This window comes from Sarcophilus harrisii, chromosome 3 (assembly GCF_902635505.1).
Source record: "Sarcophilus harrisii chromosome 3, mSarHar1.11, whole genome shotgun sequence".
Taxonomy (NCBI): Eukaryota; Metazoa; Chordata; class Mammalia; order Dasyuromorphia; family Dasyuridae; genus Sarcophilus; species Sarcophilus harrisii.
In genome coordinates, this window is record NC_045428.1 from 240068589 (window position 1) to 240087394 (window position 18806).

The 18806-nt window shown below is 31.6% G+C and overlaps 1 protein-coding gene across 6 annotated transcripts in view; it reads right to left on the bottom strand.

The window, feature by feature from the left end:
* The window catches only part of ERG (ETS transcription factor ERG), a 126700-nt gene that overhangs the window by 76340 nt on the left and 31554 nt on the right, over window positions 1-18806 (bottom strand). The window contains exon 1 of one of the 6 annotated variants that reach the window (XM_031959282.1): window positions 6786-7158. The exons of the other annotated variants lie outside the window; for them this stretch is intronic. The gene's annotated coding sequence lies outside the window, so the exon portion shown is untranslated. Of the gene's footprint in view, window positions 1-6785; window positions 7159-18806 lie in introns of those variants that run through there. 6 annotated transcript variants of the gene reach the window in all.

The window sequence follows — 18806 nt, forward strand, 5'->3', positions numbered from 1 at the left end:
ATATTTCCTAGCTGTGTGACCCTGGGCAAGTCACTCACCCTCAATTGCTTCACCAAAAAAGAGAGAGAGAGAGAGAGAGAGAGAGACTTAGAGCAAATACCCAAATTAATTTTAAAGGACACATGAAGTAAGATGTTATCTACATCCAGAGAAAGAGTAGGAAAAATAGAATTGTGTATAGAATGATTTTACATACACACACACACACACACACATATTTAAAAGAGGAAGAAAAAAAGGAAATTCATATGATAATTTTGTTGTATATTTGTTGCATATTGTATATAGCAAGATGTATATAGTGGATTTTCAGGTTCATGTGCAATCATCTTTTTTTATTGTACTATATTATGAAAATGCTTGTTTTATTTCATAAATTAAAAAAACCCTATGCAACAGAATTAAAGCCAGACAGGAATAATGAATGGACATCAAAGGAACATTATGTGAAAAAAAATGGGTTTCATCATGAAGAATTAAAGAATATATGTCAAAATCTTATGAACTCAATGCTAAATGCGTAAAACAAAAGATTACCCAAAAATGGAGTGCAGATTGTATATTAAAGTATTTTTAAGATGTAAAAATGTAAGATTAATAATATAGGATTAGAGCCAGGACTTATGTTTTTATTGGTAAAGGGTAACTCCTATATGAGTAAAGTCCCTCTACCAAAACAAGTTAACCTATTCTTTGTAATTTGTAATCTTAATGAGATTATTAAAGAATGAGATTAAGAAATTTCCCCAAGGTCACAAGGCCAGTATATTTTAAAATAAGTATCTCCTGGATCTAAGACTATTGTTGTGCTGTAAGTGAATACATCAAGTTATTTTAGTTTATTATGGATAATTTGAATACCACTGTACTTTTCCATTATATTCTTCTCTATCCCTCATTCATCTTTGTTCCTTTTTTTCATATCATCCCCTATCCCATGATCTCCAACTTTTAAAATACATTACCCCTTCATAATTTCCATGTACCTTCCTTCATAGTTGATATGATTGTTGCATTTTATTCTTTAAAAGGACCAAAATAACATCACTATGTTGGGGTCAAGGAATAGTGTGCTCATCATGACTGACTAAACCAATACAAGTTTGGATGGCTCTACGACAGGTCAGGTACAAAGAGTCTATATGAACATTTGAAGCATGGATGGCTCTAAACCTTGAGAATGTCCTTGTATCATTTCTTCTGAACTTCATGTGAGTACTTTCCTTGTCTTTGAGTTCTCCATAAAATAGTCTTTTAGGCAAAAGTACATTTGGTATTTGAACAATGTAGCCAGCCATTAGAGTCACACTCTCCTTGGTAGAATTTAAATGCTTAGCAGTTCAACTCACAAAAGGACCTCAGTGTTCACTACCTTGTCTTGACAAGTGATCTGCTGAGTCTTGATCAGACAATTTAAATGGAAGCAGTTCAATTTCCTGGCATGGAACTGGTAGACTGTCTGGTTTCACAGATACACAATAATGAGGTCAGAACAATAGCTCTGTAAACCTTTAGTTTGTAAATTAGTCTTATAAGTCTTCTCTCCCAGACTTTCCTTTGTAGCCTCCCAAACACAATTAGCTCTGGCAATGTGTGCATCAACCTTATTATTTATATGTATATCCCTAGAAAGTATACTTTCAAAGTAAATGAATTTATCCACAGCATTTATAATTTCTCCATTTGCCGTAATCAATGGTTCTACATATAGGTGGTGTGGTGCTGGCTGTTGGATAATCTTTGTTTTCTTGTGTTAATTGTCAGACTAAAATCACCTTTCTTCAAAACTCATCTTACATTGCACTTCCTTCATACTGCTATGTGCCCTGTCATCCTCTTATTTATAGCAGCACTTCTTCTAACAGAGTTTCAAGACTGAACTTGGGGGACATATTTTCTTACCCCTTTGTGTAAGAATAATATCATAAATTCCTAACTTACATTAAGGCAGTTTTCCTCAAAAAGTGTCAAAATCTTATGACTTAATTGATTTGGGGGAAGCAGAAAGAAAAAATTTGGAACATGAAATCTTAAAGAAATGAATGTTGGAATGCTGGAATGTTGGAATGTTGGAACCTATCTTTACATATATTTGGAAAAATGAAATACTGTTAAAAAAGATTATTGATTTGAGAATAATAAGTCAAATTTTTGATGTGACATATGTAATATTCTCTTCTCTAAAATATAATGTTCTCTGGGAGCAGGTTTCTTGGGGGACTTCTGGAGGCAGCCTTAGTTTCACTTCAGTGTAAAAACATAAGTACAAAAAGTAAAGGACAATTAGAACTCTCTATGTTCTTTCAGACTTGCCAAATAGACCATTCTGAGCAACATGGGGACTAATTAAATAAGCTATGATCAAATAAATCAGAGCTGCATCCTTACTGACCATTTTTTCTCTTTTTTGAATATTCTTTCCCTCTATACAGCTAGGTGGCACAGTGTGTAGAACACTGAAACTGGAATCAGGAAGATTTGGGTTATGTGACCACTGAACTCTATTAGCCTCAGTTTCCTCATCTGTAAAATGAAATGGAGAAGGAAATGGCAAGCCACTCCATTATCTTTGTCAAGAAAATCCCAAATTGGGTCACAAAGAGTTGGACATGATTGAATAACCAAAATCTTTTTTGGTTCATTTTCATATCTTCTATGACTGTCTCATTTTCCCTCCAAATTTCAAACCTGAGCTATTAGATTTACTAGGGCAGTTCTAAACTACCTCATTTGGCATAGGTGTTGTTGCAGGATTCCTTTAGAATGATCTTGTTGAAATGAGGAGAAAGTATCTAGAAGAGAGTGATAATAAAATGTGGCTCAATGCTTGTGATAGAAGTGTGGTGTCTGTGGTGGTAGAAGACAAATACCAAAAGGTATCCCCCATTGCTCCAGGGAATCAGGGAAGGATTACAGAGGAAATATTTTACAAGCATTCAATAATTGGATTTAAAAAAATCATGCTCTGCAGAAGATAAAGTCATTGACTGAATTTGTACAATTCTTAGTTTTTGAAATATTTATTTCTGAGCCCATCAGCAATAGTCTTATCAGCTCCCCCCTCTCTCAACCATATCTGTTGCCTAATTATACCTTTAGATGTATAAATAATAATAATTTATGATGTTATCTAGAACAAAAACATATATCTACTACAGAAATTTTCCTTCCCTTTACTTCAATCTATATACATTTCTTGTGCTTTCTTCAACTTCTGTATTATGTAACAATTAAAGAATTTTTGTGTATTTATAACTGTCATATCCCCCATTATACTGAACTCCATATAGACAGAGACAGTATCTTAATCACCATCTAGTTCTTCCTAATACCTAGCAGAAGGCCTTACACATAGTAAATGTTTATCAAATGATGAATGGGCAAATGAATAAGTTAATGACCAATACCTGAACTGAAATCAAACTATGTCTATCTGACATAGTAAATTAACCTTTGGTCAAATGAGACGTTTAGAAAGCTCTTTGAAAAATTAGGTAATATTTAGTATCATTATTGTTATTGTTCTATTATTGTTATTTTGTTCTTTGCATCGTCTAATAGTATTTAAATAAAAATAGTACTAGAACAACTACATTAAATTGTTTTTTATAGTTGAATAAAAGCATGAAGTTGTTAGCTTATCTTTTGTAAGATCATTGAAAGCATCTTTTATAGTAATAAGAAGGGTGATAGGGATAATTTATTTTTGATTCGATTCCCACATGATTTTGATATCTTCTGCTAGTTTTCTATATTTTAAAATATTTTCATTTCCTGTAACTTGAAGGTTATGAACATTTGGTATGTTAACATTCATTTAAAATACTGTTTTTATAGATCAAATATTATATCTTGATGATTATGGGAAACAGTTTGGTTTGTGATAATATTCTGGTACATTTATCCAAAACTATATGGTACAGTTCAAAGATCAACTTTTCAGATATTTTCATCTGAAATTTCAAAAGATTCAAATTTCAGAAGATTTTCATCTATTACTCCATGAAAGAAGATACATTTCCAAAATAATAAGTCATATCTTTGTGATGACCACATTAGCATTCTGGATACCTTAGAATCAGCCAGAGTCAGGATAAGAAAAAGTCCTCAGTCTTTATTCTTGGTCTTTAGAGGTAGGATTGAATAGGATGGAAGCAGAATCTCTGCAACCTTCCTTCTCCTTCATCTACCGCCAAAGAGCCTCTGGCTAGTCTTACTCCACCCCCTAGTCCCACCTACAATTCTCTGAATATACCAATTATCGAGTCAGTACAGGATAGTGGGAGGGGCCATTCTCCAAGCACATGCCCATAGAGTATTGTCCCATTGGTAATTAGCCTTAAGTGCTCCAATTGACCTCAGTGCATCAATTCAAGTTTCAGCCCTCTCTCTACATATCTTGCTATATGATTGATAGGTGCTAAATTTTTCTACCATAAACTGATATGTTTCTACAATTCTTCCAAACTCTATATTCATCATTAAGTTGAGACATCTTTAAGATTTACTTCTGGGGCAGCCAGGTAGCACAGTAAAGTCAGGAGGACTCCTGAAGTCAGGAGGACCTGAGTTCAAATCTGGCCTCAGACACTTAACCACTTCCTGGCTGTGTGACCCCTGGGCAAGTCACTTAATCTGAATTGCCTTAGCAAAAAAAAAAAAAAAAAAAAAAAAAAAAAAAAAAAAAATACTTCTGCAAATTTTGGAAAATTGCTGATCCTAAATTGCTATCATAAATTTCTTTGTTATCATAAAGAAATCCACATGGATTCAGCCATGTTTTAAGCTTTCTTGGCAACATATTATTGATTGAGTTCTTATAGATCCTTTTAATTACATTTTGATGTTAATTTTTAGGCTCCAAGCAGAGTAACTGTTAGGATTCTTACAAGGTGCTAAGTCACTGGAATTGATATGCACTCTGGGAGATTCACAAGTCAGGATTCAGTTGGGAGATTCACAAGTCCCAGAGATTCACAAGTTCAGTGGAGGAGATTCACAAGTCACAGCTCCCAATCCCACTCTTGGAGGAGGAGTCAACCTTTGAGTTCACACCTCTAAAAGAGCATATAAAAGGACAAGCCCACTGGGAGCACGAGGAGATTGAGAAGCCACGATTCAGTTGGGCAGAATGAAGGATTGTGAGAGAGCTGGAGGCTGAAGCTGGCAGAGGCAAAAGGACTAGCAACAGGAGCTCTTGGAACCAAGAAGAGATATACGCTTCTAAGAAAACTAATTGGGTATTTGGAAGAGACAATAAAGGATCTGAACTTTTAACAGTTGGCTGCATTTGAAGTGATTATTACACTAAACTTAAACTAAGGCTGCCTCCAGAAGTTCCCCAAGAAACCTTCTCCCAGAGAACTTTATATTTAGAGAAGAGAACATTACAAGTTACTACTTTTGTTTACATTCAAAAATACAATGGAATGCCAGCTGTTATCAACCTTTGTTAGAGCTTGATGAAGTGATATTGGCTTGGTCCAAAGTATATCTGTGTGTGAACAAGATAGAGTAAATGGAAGATGACTCATTTCTATTGTGTATGTTGTGACAGATAAGTACTACATTCTTTCTGTTTAGGGAAAAAATATGGAATCATCTGTGAAGATAGACAATTTCATGATCTTGATTCATAAGGTTTCATTTGGAATTAGATAAAGAGCTGAAACAAAGCAAAATTGTGCACTATGAACACCTGCTCATCTCAAACAAATAATTTTTAAAAATAATTAAACCCAGCATCACATCTATAGAAAACAAGGTGACTTTTGACTATGACAAAGAAATGCCTCAGTTCCAAAAAGTTGAAGCTGTGAGAAATTTTAGATAAGAAATATTAACAAATCAAGATTAAGATAAGTAATGCTTGATTAAAAAGCAGAAGCAGTACAAAGTTAACCAGTACATCTAAAAAGGAAATTATTTTGCTTTGTCCTTACCTGAAAAATAGTAACATGTCATGTTAACTTTTTTCTAGAATATAAATTTCTTCATATCTACTGGTTTAATGAGTGGTTTGATATTATTTGGAAAACAAAATAAAATGCTATCTGTAAGTTTGGGGCCACATAAGTGTTATGTGATTTGGTAAAAGCTATGAATCCTTTTCTTCCTTTTAATGAGGAAGTCAATCTTTTCATGAACACCTTAAGATGATGGGTCCTCTGTTTCACAAATATTGTAAGGGTTTTTTGTTTCAATATTTTCCAAATTTGTTTATGTTCCATTTCATAGTACAGAACATATGCATTAATAGAAATACTGTATTGATATAAATTATTTTGAACATGCTCTTCACATTGAGCATTGATTTTTAGGATGCTAGTAAATCTTTTAACTTACACAGCCATATCTATATATATATATATATATATCTATATATCTATATATATATATATATATATATATATATATATTTACTTTATATATATATAAAGCCTGATTGCTTTATGCTCAATATGTCTTACCTGGTGATAACTAATGTATTTATAAGTCTTGCCTTCATCTATTCTATCAATTTGGCTTATGAATTAAAGCATACATTCTTAGTAGCTATCTTTCTTTATCATAAATTAAGAATTTTATGCTTGTCCAATCTGAATAATATGCTCAAAAGTGATTTGTTACTTTCCAAAAGAATTCAGTCATCCAATGTACAAAAAAAGAATAAGTACTAGATTAATTACAGTCAAGTCAGTATTAGATTGCCAGCATAAAATTTATGTTTATTAAGGATAAAGAACATTAACATTTAGAATAGTTGCTCAATGTTCCTTTCTCACCAATCTCACATGTTCACTGTGGGAACACAAACTTCAGGCTTGTAAAGGGTCCCATCTAAAGACAGCCTATGCTATAATGACTCCGTTCAAACATTCCTACATTAACTCCTTCCCCTCAATCCTAAAAAAAAAGAGATAAAGATGCATTTACCCTACAAGTGGAGTTGGAATCGCCCAGTAATTAACAGGGAACACAGTATACTGAAATGCCTGTCATGGTAGCCCTCTATCCTCTCACCCTGAAATATGAAACAAATATTGATTCTGTGCAGCTTGTGAGAACTGAAAGGAGGGAAGGAAAGTGGAATGCTAGCAAGAATAACTTCATTGGACCTGACTTGTACTTGTCAAATTTAACAATTTCAGTGACAAACAATAAGTTTTGCAGATTGTTAGTTGCAAAACTTATTGTTTGTCACTGAAATTGTTAAATTTCAGATTGCTAATTGAAAAAACTTTAAAAATAAGAAAAATAAAATTTAAAAATGTAAGATTATCCTATGGTCAGGAAAAATTTCAGAAAGAAATGACAGAATATATAGTGAAAAGTAAGAGATGAAACTACAGCAAAAAAAAAAAAGCAAATCTAAGTTTAAGCATCAAGTAGAAAGATAGGCATTGAACAAAATAGAAGCATTTTATCCATTCCTACAAGCAAAAAGAATTCATGATGTGAGGAGAATATCCAACCTTTAAAAAGGTAGTGCAATAGTGTTCTGAGCTTAGAGTCAAGGAAGATTTGATTTCTAATCCACTTCATACAGTTACTATTTGTGTGCCCCTAGACAAGTTAGTTAATCTCTGTTTGAGTTTCTCACCTGTAAAATGGGGACAATAATAATACTTACCTCTTGAGGCTATTGAGAAAATCAACACATCTATAAATGTTATTCAAATATTTATAAAGGCTTATTACAGTGCCTGGAACTGTAATTGATATATAAATATTAACTATTAAAATGAGTTACAACTATCAAGGAAATAATAAATAATGAAATAAATTCTTTCATGTTTCAAGATGAATGTATTTAAGAAGAGAAAAAGATTGACCTATGGGATTAAAAAAAGAGAAATAAAAAAGAGAGATCTTTACATCAAGAAAAGGTACAAAGGAATAAAAATGTAAGCAGAATTTAAAGAAATAAGAGAAATGAAGGTAGGAAAATTGAAATAAAAGTACCCTGGACAAACTGCTCTGTATTCCTTATAGATAAATCAAAAATATTATTGAACAGAATTGCACATTTGAAAACTGAATACATAGAGTGGAAGCTAGGGAAAGAGGGCAGTGGAAATGAAATATTGAGTCTAGGACTAGGTCTTATCCCAGTTAGATAGATAGATAGATAGATAGATATGATATTTTTTGACATCCTGGTAACTTTAGGCAGAATTTTTGCTTTGAAAGATCAGTTTCTCTTGAGAGAGTATTTTTCCTCTGTGACCTAAGCTATGCCTCATTAGAAAGGATATGTGATTTCTTAGGGGTAATTATCACCCAGGATGGTGAAGAGGACATAGACCTAGAAATGAGACAGGACTGCCTTTGGGAAAGACACTGATATGGTAAAGGCAGGAGGTTATCACTGAGATGTAAAATTTGGGAGCCATCTCTGCCTCCTGGCTTCTACCATGAAGTATTGTTCCTATAATACATTGCTTTTCTCATCTAAGAATGAGGTACAGCAAAATTTAAAAAGGACAAAGAGCCTGATTCACAATATTTTTCTCCTCCTCAATTCTTGCCTTTATACTAGAGGATTTCCACACATATCCTCCCTCAAATATTCCAACCTTGCAGTTCCTCAACTTAGTTATTTCCCATGACCTACCCCTCCTCAGCTGCACAAAAAGGCATTCATATCCTTGATCTTGCTGCCACACACAAATGCAACCTTTTTATGTTCTTGAACTTTGAAAGTCTCTTATCTGATCACATCTATTGTGTCCCTCAGCCTTTCAATCTCAAATACCATTCTTTGTTCACAATGTGACTTCCAATCCCTTGACTCTTTAGTTCTCTCATAGGTCATGAAGGGTGATGTGTGTGATGATCACACTTGCACTAGCTCCTTCTTTCCTGATCCTAAATAGTTGGTGAACTATACATAGTAACACACCAAAAGCAATAATTTCAAAGAAATTACATATAAAAACATTAAACACTCAGAATAATGAAGAATCAGGTAGAAATTCTAAGCAGTCAATTTCAGAAATGGAAATTGAACCAGCAAGAAAGGAAATTCCAAATAAAAACAAGCAAAAAAAATCCCTCAGTCTCATGGGATTTATGGAACGATTTAATAGTTTTTTTTTAATTGTAATTGTACCATAAAAATTATTTTCAAAAATTGAAAAAGAAACAAACTCCTTTTATGAGATAAAATACCCAAGCTATCTCTCCTGAACTTACCATTATTTTCTATTTTCCCCTTCCTGACTCCTTGGTAAACCAATTCAATTCTACACTGTCTCTCCACTTCTTCTGAGTCCTTGTCTCCCTTATCATAGGCCATGATTGTGCCCCACTACTCATCAGGAATTCTCTCTTTCCTTTTTCTAATCTCATATCACTCATATGTTCTCTGCCACTATCTTCTCCTTTACTCTTTTCTCACATGAAAAGGTGAGCCTTATTGTTATTGTTCAATCATGTTGGACTCTTTTTGACCCCATTTGAAGTTTTCTTGGCAAAAATACTGGAGTGGTTTGCCATTTTCTTCTTAGCTCATTTTACAGATGGAGAAACTGAGGCAAACAGGAATAAATGAATTGTCTAGCATTACATAGTAAGTATCTTAGATCAGATCTGAATTCATAAAGATGAATGTTCTAACACTAGAAAGCAAATAACATAATTACCAATATTAAAAATTAAAGCAGTTAAATTACAATTATTCAATAGATAAATAGCCATTAGCAAAATACAACTTTTACGTATGCTTTAACTCTACAAAGATAACATAAAAGCAATTTGAATACAGTAAAAAGCATATGTCAAAAATAAGAGCTAATATTAAATGTTTCATTAAAAAAATCACTAGAACTTTCCCTGTAAATACACAAGTAAAGCAAAGATATCCATCATCTCTACAATTAGATTTATTTTTAGAAATGCTAGCAGTAGCAATAGATAAGAGAAAAAAGTTAGGACATAGAGACAGGCAACACAGATTTTTAAAAATTTCCACATTGTGGTTTGTGTAAAAAATTCTAAAGAAACAGAAAAAAAAATTAACAGAGGCAATGAAATGTTTCAGGAAAGTAGCAGGATACAAAATAAAGCATAAAAATTATCAGTATTTCTATATAGTGATAACATAATTCAAGATGATATAATAGAAAGCAAAATCCCATTCAAAATAAATATGAAATCCATATCTTTGAATCAATCTTTCAAACTATATAAATATAAAAGGGGAAAATCTTCCTTAAGGAAATAAGAACCACTTAACAGATATTCAGTAAAGATCCCTAGGCCATCCCAAATAGTTGCAAATAAAAATTGTGTTACTGCTTAAATTAAATCAATTTATTTGTTTAAATTTATTTGAAAGAATAAGAAGCAATATTAAAAAAATGCTCTAAGTTCTCAATTTATACTATTTAACAGTAATCATCACATCTATTTGCTAGTTTTAAAAATAGAAAAGTGATTTAGTAAACCACAATAGATAAGGACGAAATAAGGGAGGAAAAAAAAAACTAAGTTACTGATAAAGTAAATCTGAGAATATAAATTACTTAATATGGAATGTTAATAAAAAATCATTGGGAAAATTGTAAAGGAGTTTGGCAAAAGTTTGGTTTATGCAACATTTATATTTCATATCTCAAAAAGCATGCAACTTGAATAAAAAGTCATAGCATTAACAAAATTGATCAAGATACTTTTTTGTCTATGGATTGAGGGAGACAAAGAGGAAGGGGATAAATGCAAAAATGATAGGCTATACAAAAATTATACATTGTGACAATTGGTATTTGTACCAGAAATGCAAACATGGTTTAACGTAAGGAAACTATTAACATAATTTATATCAATAACAAAAGTAACCAAAAATAAATGGTTATATAAATAGATGAAGAAAAAACTTGACAAAGTACAATGATCAATCCTATTAAGAAAAAAAGCATAAGTGTAAATTGATTTTTTTTCCTTAAAATAAGAAGCATCTACCTAAAACTATCAGCAAGCATTATTTGTAAAGCAGGTAACCTAACAACATTCCCTATAAGACTAGATGCGAAACAAAGATGCCCATTATTACTGATGTTATTCAATATTTTATTAGAAGTGCTAGTAATAGGAATAAGAGAATAAAGAGAAATTAAAGAATTCAGAATGGACAATAAAGTTTTAAAAAGATAATTTTGCAGACATTATGATGATACACTTGGAAAATCCTAGAAATTAAACTGAAAAACTAGGTGAAACAATAATTTTAGCAGAATAGCAGGATATAAAATAACCCACATAAATATGAAAAACCCATATAATTCATCAGCATTTCTATATATCACCTGTAAAACTCTGAATGAAAAAATAATAAGGGACACCCCCATTAAAATAACCATAGATAGCATAAAATGCCTGGGAGTATACCAACCTGCTAAGACAAACCAGGAACCACATGAACATAATTAAAAAACACTTTTTATATAACTAAAGTCAGATTTAAATATCTAAAGAAACATTAATTGTGCATGAGTGGCCAGAGGCAATATAATAAGAATGATAATTTTAACTAAATTGTTCTACTTATTCAATGCCATCCCAAACAAATGACAAAAAAATTTATGGTACTGATCTAGAAAAATAATATCAAAATTCATCTAGAAGAACAAAAGATCAAGAATATCAAAGAAATAAATGAAAAATGTAAAGAAAGGATGTCTAGCAGCATTAGATCTTAAATTGTATCATAAGGCAGTAATTATCAAAACTAACTGGCACTGGCTAAGAAACAGAAACAGTGGAGGACATACAATACACAGTACTACTAGTGTTTGGAAAATGCAAAGTTTTAAATGTAGGGGAAAGAATTCACTATTAGGTAAAAATTGTTGGGAAAACTGGAAAGGAATTTGGCAAAAATTTAGTATAGACCAGTATCTTATACATTTACCAAGATATGGTCAAAATGGATATATGATCAAGATATAAAGGGAAATATTATAAGTAAATTATAAGAACATGAAACGTTACCTATCAGACTTATGAATAGGAGAATTTAAGAATAAACAAGAATTAGAGAGAATTGTGAGATATAAAATAGATAAATTTGATTACATTAAATTAAAAGGCTTTTGTACAAATAAAACCAATACAATCAAGATTAGAAGAAAAGTAGAAAATTTAGGAAAATATTTTATGGATAGTTTCTCAGATGAAAATCACATATCTTAAATACATAGAGAACTGTCAAGTTCATAAAAATATGAGACATTTTCCAATTGATTATTGATCTAACAATATAAACAGGAAGTTTTTGGATGAAGAAATCAAAGTTGTGTATGATTATATGAAAAAATACCCAATCACTATTGATTAAAGAAGCACAAATTAAAACCACTTTGAGATATTATCTCACATTTATTATATTAGCCAAAATGATAGAAGGGGAAAATAAGAAATGTTGAAGAGAATATGAAAAAACATGATACTAACATTGAGGGTAGTACTATGAGTTGATGCACCCATTTTGGAGCGCAATCTGGAATTATGTCTAAAAAGTTCTATAATTGTGTATACCCTTTGGTCTAGTGATACCACTATTAGATCTGTTCCCCAGATTGACTAGAGAAAAAGAACAAGAATATATATGTTCTAAAATATTTATAGTAGGTGTCTTTGTGGTGCCAAAGAACTGGAAGCTGAGAAATGACTGAATTGGAAAATGGTTGAATAGGTGGTTGCATTTGATTATGATGGAATACTACTGTGTTGTAAAAAATAATTAATACGTTGACTTTAGAAAAGCATGGAAAGACTTACATGAAATAATGAAGAGTAAAATGAGCAGAACTAAAAGAAAGTTAGATATTATCATAATAATATTCTTCAAAGAATAACTGAACAACTAAACCATTCTGAATATTATAAATATTCTAATAAACTATAAAGAACCCAAAGAATATGCTATCCCCCTCCAGAGAAAGAACTGATTGATAGACATATGCATAGTATGATTTTACATATATATATATATATATATGTATGTATATACACATATATGTATGTATTTGTATCTATCTATATACAAGTGTATGTGTGTGTGTGTGTGTGTGTGTGTGTGTGTGTGTGTGTAAAATGGTGGTCTTCTCCATTGCAGGTTTGGAATGGAGGGAGGGAGAGTGACAATTTGGGAACTTAAAATATAATCAAAAAATAAATAAAAATTATTTTTAAAAATAAACAAAAAGTGATAATTACTTTAATTACATAAAATCGACACTTTCACTTGAATAAAATTAACATAACTTCAATAAGGAAAAGAATTGAGAAAATTTATTACATCAAGTAACTCTGATAAGGGACTGATATGCAAAACAAATCAGAATTAGAACAAATAGATTAGGCCAAAAGTTTTTTCTCACTGGTTAAGGATTATAAAGATATATTGTTACCTTGAAGTACATACAAGAAGAGCCTGGTGATATATATTTTGTTATGTGGTCTCTAAAAACCAAACTTTATACAAGAAATGTCTCACTGGATGCAAGGAAAATCTGGAAACCAACAAGAAGTATAGCATAATGTAATGTAGTTTCTTTCTAATCGCTTTCAATCATGCCAATTTTTATTGTTGCCTTGTCTTGTTGCCTCCCTTGCTTTTTAAAATTCTCCTGTCATAGTAACTTCTACTCTGTTCCTTCTTTGTAATTCCTGTGAATTTTTATGTTTTAAGTGTTTTTCCTATAAAGAATAAAGTCCTATATTTTATTTTTTCTAATCCATTCTGCTACTCTGCTACCTTTTTATGACTGAGTTCATTTCATTTTATTCATAATTACAACTGTTAATTGTTTTTTTCTCTATCATAATCTCTTACACATTTTTATCATCACTAGTAATCTATTAATTGGTATGTGTGATCCCATTTTTCTCGTTATCCAATCCAGATTTCATTCATTGTTTTGTATTTTTATACTTTCTTCCCTTTTAATTTCTTCTTTAACCTGCATTCTCCAATATAAAAAAAAAAAAAAAAAGAAAGATGTCTGTGAGACTATCTATTAGATTTGGTGGTGGAGACATAGTGGTGGTGGAGAATAGTCCTAGGGATCTTAGGCTTATGTGCCCCATTGGATCAGAATCCATTGTGATAATGGTAATAAAAGAAGAGAGGGAAAAAAATTGATAAAGGGTCTTGTTCTTATTGGAGGAATGTAATTTGGAAGAACTAAACCAAAGCAATCTCTTTGTATTTAACAGGTCACCCTCAGAGATGTACATAATACAAAAAATGTCTATGCAAGTTTAAATATCTTTCTTTTTAGCCCTTCTACTAAGGAATTTGCTGTTTGTTGTTAAAGATATGTTCTTAAGCCTACTAAACTAGTGAATGTTCTTTGGTGGATGGAGTGATAGACACTTATGGGAACTTGTGTCATAATCATTTTTATCAGTGAGCAGCAATGGATCTTATATCTGAAATTTGCTTTTTTTTTAAATGATTCATATGTTGACAAGAATTGAATTCTTCAGGATTTGTTTTTGTATTTGGGGACCAAATGCCTTTTAAAATGATTCATTACTTAGGAAAATTCTAACATTTTAAAATTTATTCTTTTACTTCCTCAGAAAACACCATCTACTACATTAGTCTTTATATTGTTGACCTTGTACTTAGCTACCCACATGTTTTAGAGAGCTGCTCTGAAAGCCAGAGAGATTAAAATTTAAGTCCACCTATGTCTTACATTAGCCATGTGATTTTGCATACCTATAGCAACTCTGTTGAGCATTTGCTAGTCTGAATTAGTCCATCTTTCACCAATAATTTCTATTACTGATGAAAGAATAGGTCCAGAACATATTCCCAGGTTCACATCATTAAAGAGTATTTTAAAAATAAAAGATGCATGGCATACATTTAAGTAAAACTGTATAGCATAGACTGAGTATCTTCACTTCCTTGAAGACCTTTGGTGCTTTTACTTGCTTCTGATATGTTCACAGCAAGCATGGATTTTGTGTCTCATCTCCCATGAGAGGCAATGTGGTACAGTACAATGAGCATGGGCCTTGGAGTCATGAGATGAATTAGCTCTAATCTGCCATTTGTTAACTCTCATGAGCAATCTATTTATATTCTTTTCTCATTCTTAAAATGGAGACAATAATTACTTATAAAGGGATTTGAGGAAGGATCAAATATAATATATGAAAATCAGCACAAGTACCACCTCTTGTATGAGGTCTTTCCTGATTTTCCACTAGTTATTAAACTTTCCCTATCATTGTATATTTTACATATATTCTTATATAAGGGGAGAGTGGTTCTTACATTGATCAAGAACCTGATGTAAATAGAAGTGACTATATTACCTGATGTGATGATTTATGCCAGAGAAAGTCAAGTATAACAAGCATGTGTAGAAAAGGCAACTTGGATTTAATTTAATCAACTTCCCATATATATCTTTCAATATTTTTAATGCATTTACAGATATAAATAAAATCATGGTTTTATTATGTTTGTTAATTTTATTAGTAGTTTAATATGTTTATTAAATATCTTTTTTAAAAAATAATTAAAACATAATCTTGCAGCCAAGGAGATAAACCTGTTCTCTCCTCCAAACTTCTGAGATATATTAATGGTACCAAAAATGGTCATATAGGTGTTTTCTTAGGCACCAATCCAGATGAAGAGGGGGGATCAATGAGCTACAGACTGAAAATAACTTTCATCAACCACCACAGCTGCAGGTTACTGGTTGGTTCTCTGTTCTTTTGGTCTGCTTAGCACCTCATTTTCATTTTGGCCTATTTCCACTGATTCTGACTTTTGTTGTCAGGAAAGCCAAATTTTCCATCCCAAATTCTCAATCAGGCTTGATAGAAGAATGGAACATTATGGACTCCTTTGTTTCTCTATGTAGCTTCTTCATCTAGTTTCTCCAAGAACCAAGTTCCTTGAAGGTCTAAAGTCCAACAAAATTGAACATCTCTGGTAATCCTACTTTGCCAGTGTATAAACAATTCTGACCTAACCAAGTCTCCACAACAATGTGTCTGTAGGAAAGATGATCTGAACTTGAACTATGAATTAGCCATATTCATAAATAAGAGACTTTCCCTGGATAGCAAATTGAGTGTGTGTTTTTGTTGACTTTGGATTGAAATTTCATCACCTTTTTAACTAAGGATGAAGTATTAAAGGATATGTATGGTCACCAAAGTTCAAGCACTGAAAATGTTCATTCCAGTCACTGTTATCATTTATTCCTATTCCTCTCTACGCAAGGTGTGCCTCTATGACTCAGAGTAGTGGAATGCATCCAGCAATGCAAAAACTTTATGCTGTGAGATTACAGAACAAACCTAAGTCTAAAGTCACAGATTGTACTGCCAAGACATAGGAATGCATAAAACTCTCAAATGGAATTAGTCAATGAATCCAAAGGAAAATTTGTTCTAGAAGAAAGACATAGAAGGAAGACAAATTAATCTAGGGAGTTTAATTATGTCTTTCTTTACACATCTTATTTGTTTATTGGTAGAAATTTCATAAAAATTCTGGTCAAGGATGGATTTTATATCCCCTTTTTATTTATTTTATACCTACTACACTGAAATGCCAAATTTGAGATGCTAGAATATTTGAGTATTTTATGCTGATTGAAGTAAAGTTCATTGGTGCCTTCTTGAATTGTTACTTTCTCCAAACTGTGTGCTCTATGAAGTAATCTTTTAGCAAAAGTGAAGTAAATTATTAGATGCCAGAAAATGGAACTATTTTAAACATACATTAGTATTGCTCTTTATTTTCTTAGAAGTATTTCTTGCAATAAATTAATTGTGGCTACATAATACAAACTAAAGAAATGAATGATTTGACAAACATATATATGCTTGTATTATATACATATATATGTTACATATGTACATATATATGTATTGATATTTATAATAGAGTGACATAGCAAAAGCCTATATATATATATATATATATATGTATATGTATATATACATATATAAATACATACAATATCCCAGAATTTGAACATTTGGCTTCTAAAAAAATATAATTTACAAGTACTCAAGGAAGTTGAGTAGGGAAACTACCTGCAATATGTCTGCTTATTTCAGAGATGTTGAATATGACCTAATTACATTCACTAAGACAATACATGAAAATTATTCTTTCAATGATGTTCTAGCAAGAAAGAAACTTTGCTCACAATAGTAGAGTTTTCAAACACTAATGAAGGATTTTATGATAAAAGAATTTCCATGATGCACATATAAAGTCATGAGTATGCAAAAAGGGAGACTGAGATGAAACTGTTTATATTGCCTTTTCATTAAGATTGAGTATCCAATGCTGCTGATTGTTTTAGTTGTGTTTATGAATCACAGTCCTCTGAAGGGCAGAGAAATATGTATCTTTAAGAGATACTCCTAAAGATGGTCCTTCTGATATGACACATATTTGGTATTGTTTCACTGAACATAAGCATTAATATCCCAGAAGTAATCCACCCTTCATTTAACGGCTGATGACAGGTCCAATGGCTGAGCAAAAATCAGTTGAAGGAAAGGGAAGTCTTGTCGGAAATAAGATTAATCTTGTAACGAGTGTTCAGCCCTGATAACCCATCTGTGCACAGAACTGCTTTAACTAAAGAACAATTAACCTTCACCTGACAAGCTCTGTCTAACCGTTTTAAGCATCAAACGGACAGAATCCTTTTCCCATAAAGACTAAATAATCAGATTTTAATTCCATGTAAACTTTATGCTTTTTGCAGATGTATATACTGCTGACAAATTCCTGAGATTGGGGGAGGGAAACAAACAAACATAGTAACAGAGACTACTGACAAATTACATGACTGTTCTCTTTGAACGAATTAAAATTGCTTTTATAAAAAGAAAATGCTTTATAATATTTTAAGCAAACTATTTATATAAAGGAATTTTGAGGCATCTTTTATATATAAATTAGTATAATAACAGCCAAACTATTAAAGGTTATATGTTTTATATTGTCTTCTTCATGATTGCTGTCGAATTGTTCCCTTGAGTCGTGTATTTACTCTTCCACAGAGTTCTGTGTGACTAATGAAATGCATTTATTTTTTGGACAATTTATAGCCTCAAAACAGAAAGGCATTTTGTTTTCAAATAATGAACAGTAGCTTCCCCTTGGGGAACAACCCTAACAATCTTTTCCTTTGTACTGAGCTAATTAGTCCATACTTAATAAGTACAGTTTGTATATTTCCTTTAAAATAAATAAATAAAAATCCTCACATAAATTGCATTTATCAGATGATATATATATTAAACTTTATCCATGCTATGGAGATGAACATAGTAACACAGTTTTGCAACTTTTTTTTATTTTGCTTTATTTTAGTTGAGGAAAGTTTCAGAGGAATTAAGTGACATGCCCAAGCTCACAAGGCAGAAGTAAAATTTGAATCCATGTCCCCTACTTCCAAATTTATTGCTCTTTCAACTTATAGTACAATAACTATCAAATGAAGCAAAAGGCAAAACCTCAGTAAATACTAAATTGATACAAAATGTCAATATTAAATTGATACTAAATAAAATACTAAATGATACTAAAAAACTAAATACTAAATATCATAATAAATAATTCAGGGTACCTAACATAATCTTCCTCCCTTAGTCTCTCACCATCCCATACTCCTCACAAAAATTTATTTACTTTCGCAAAATTTTATTAATGCATATACATATATATACACATTTACATACATATCACTGGCCTTAGCATCTGAAGAACTGAACTTACATCCCTTCTTTACTATTTATTA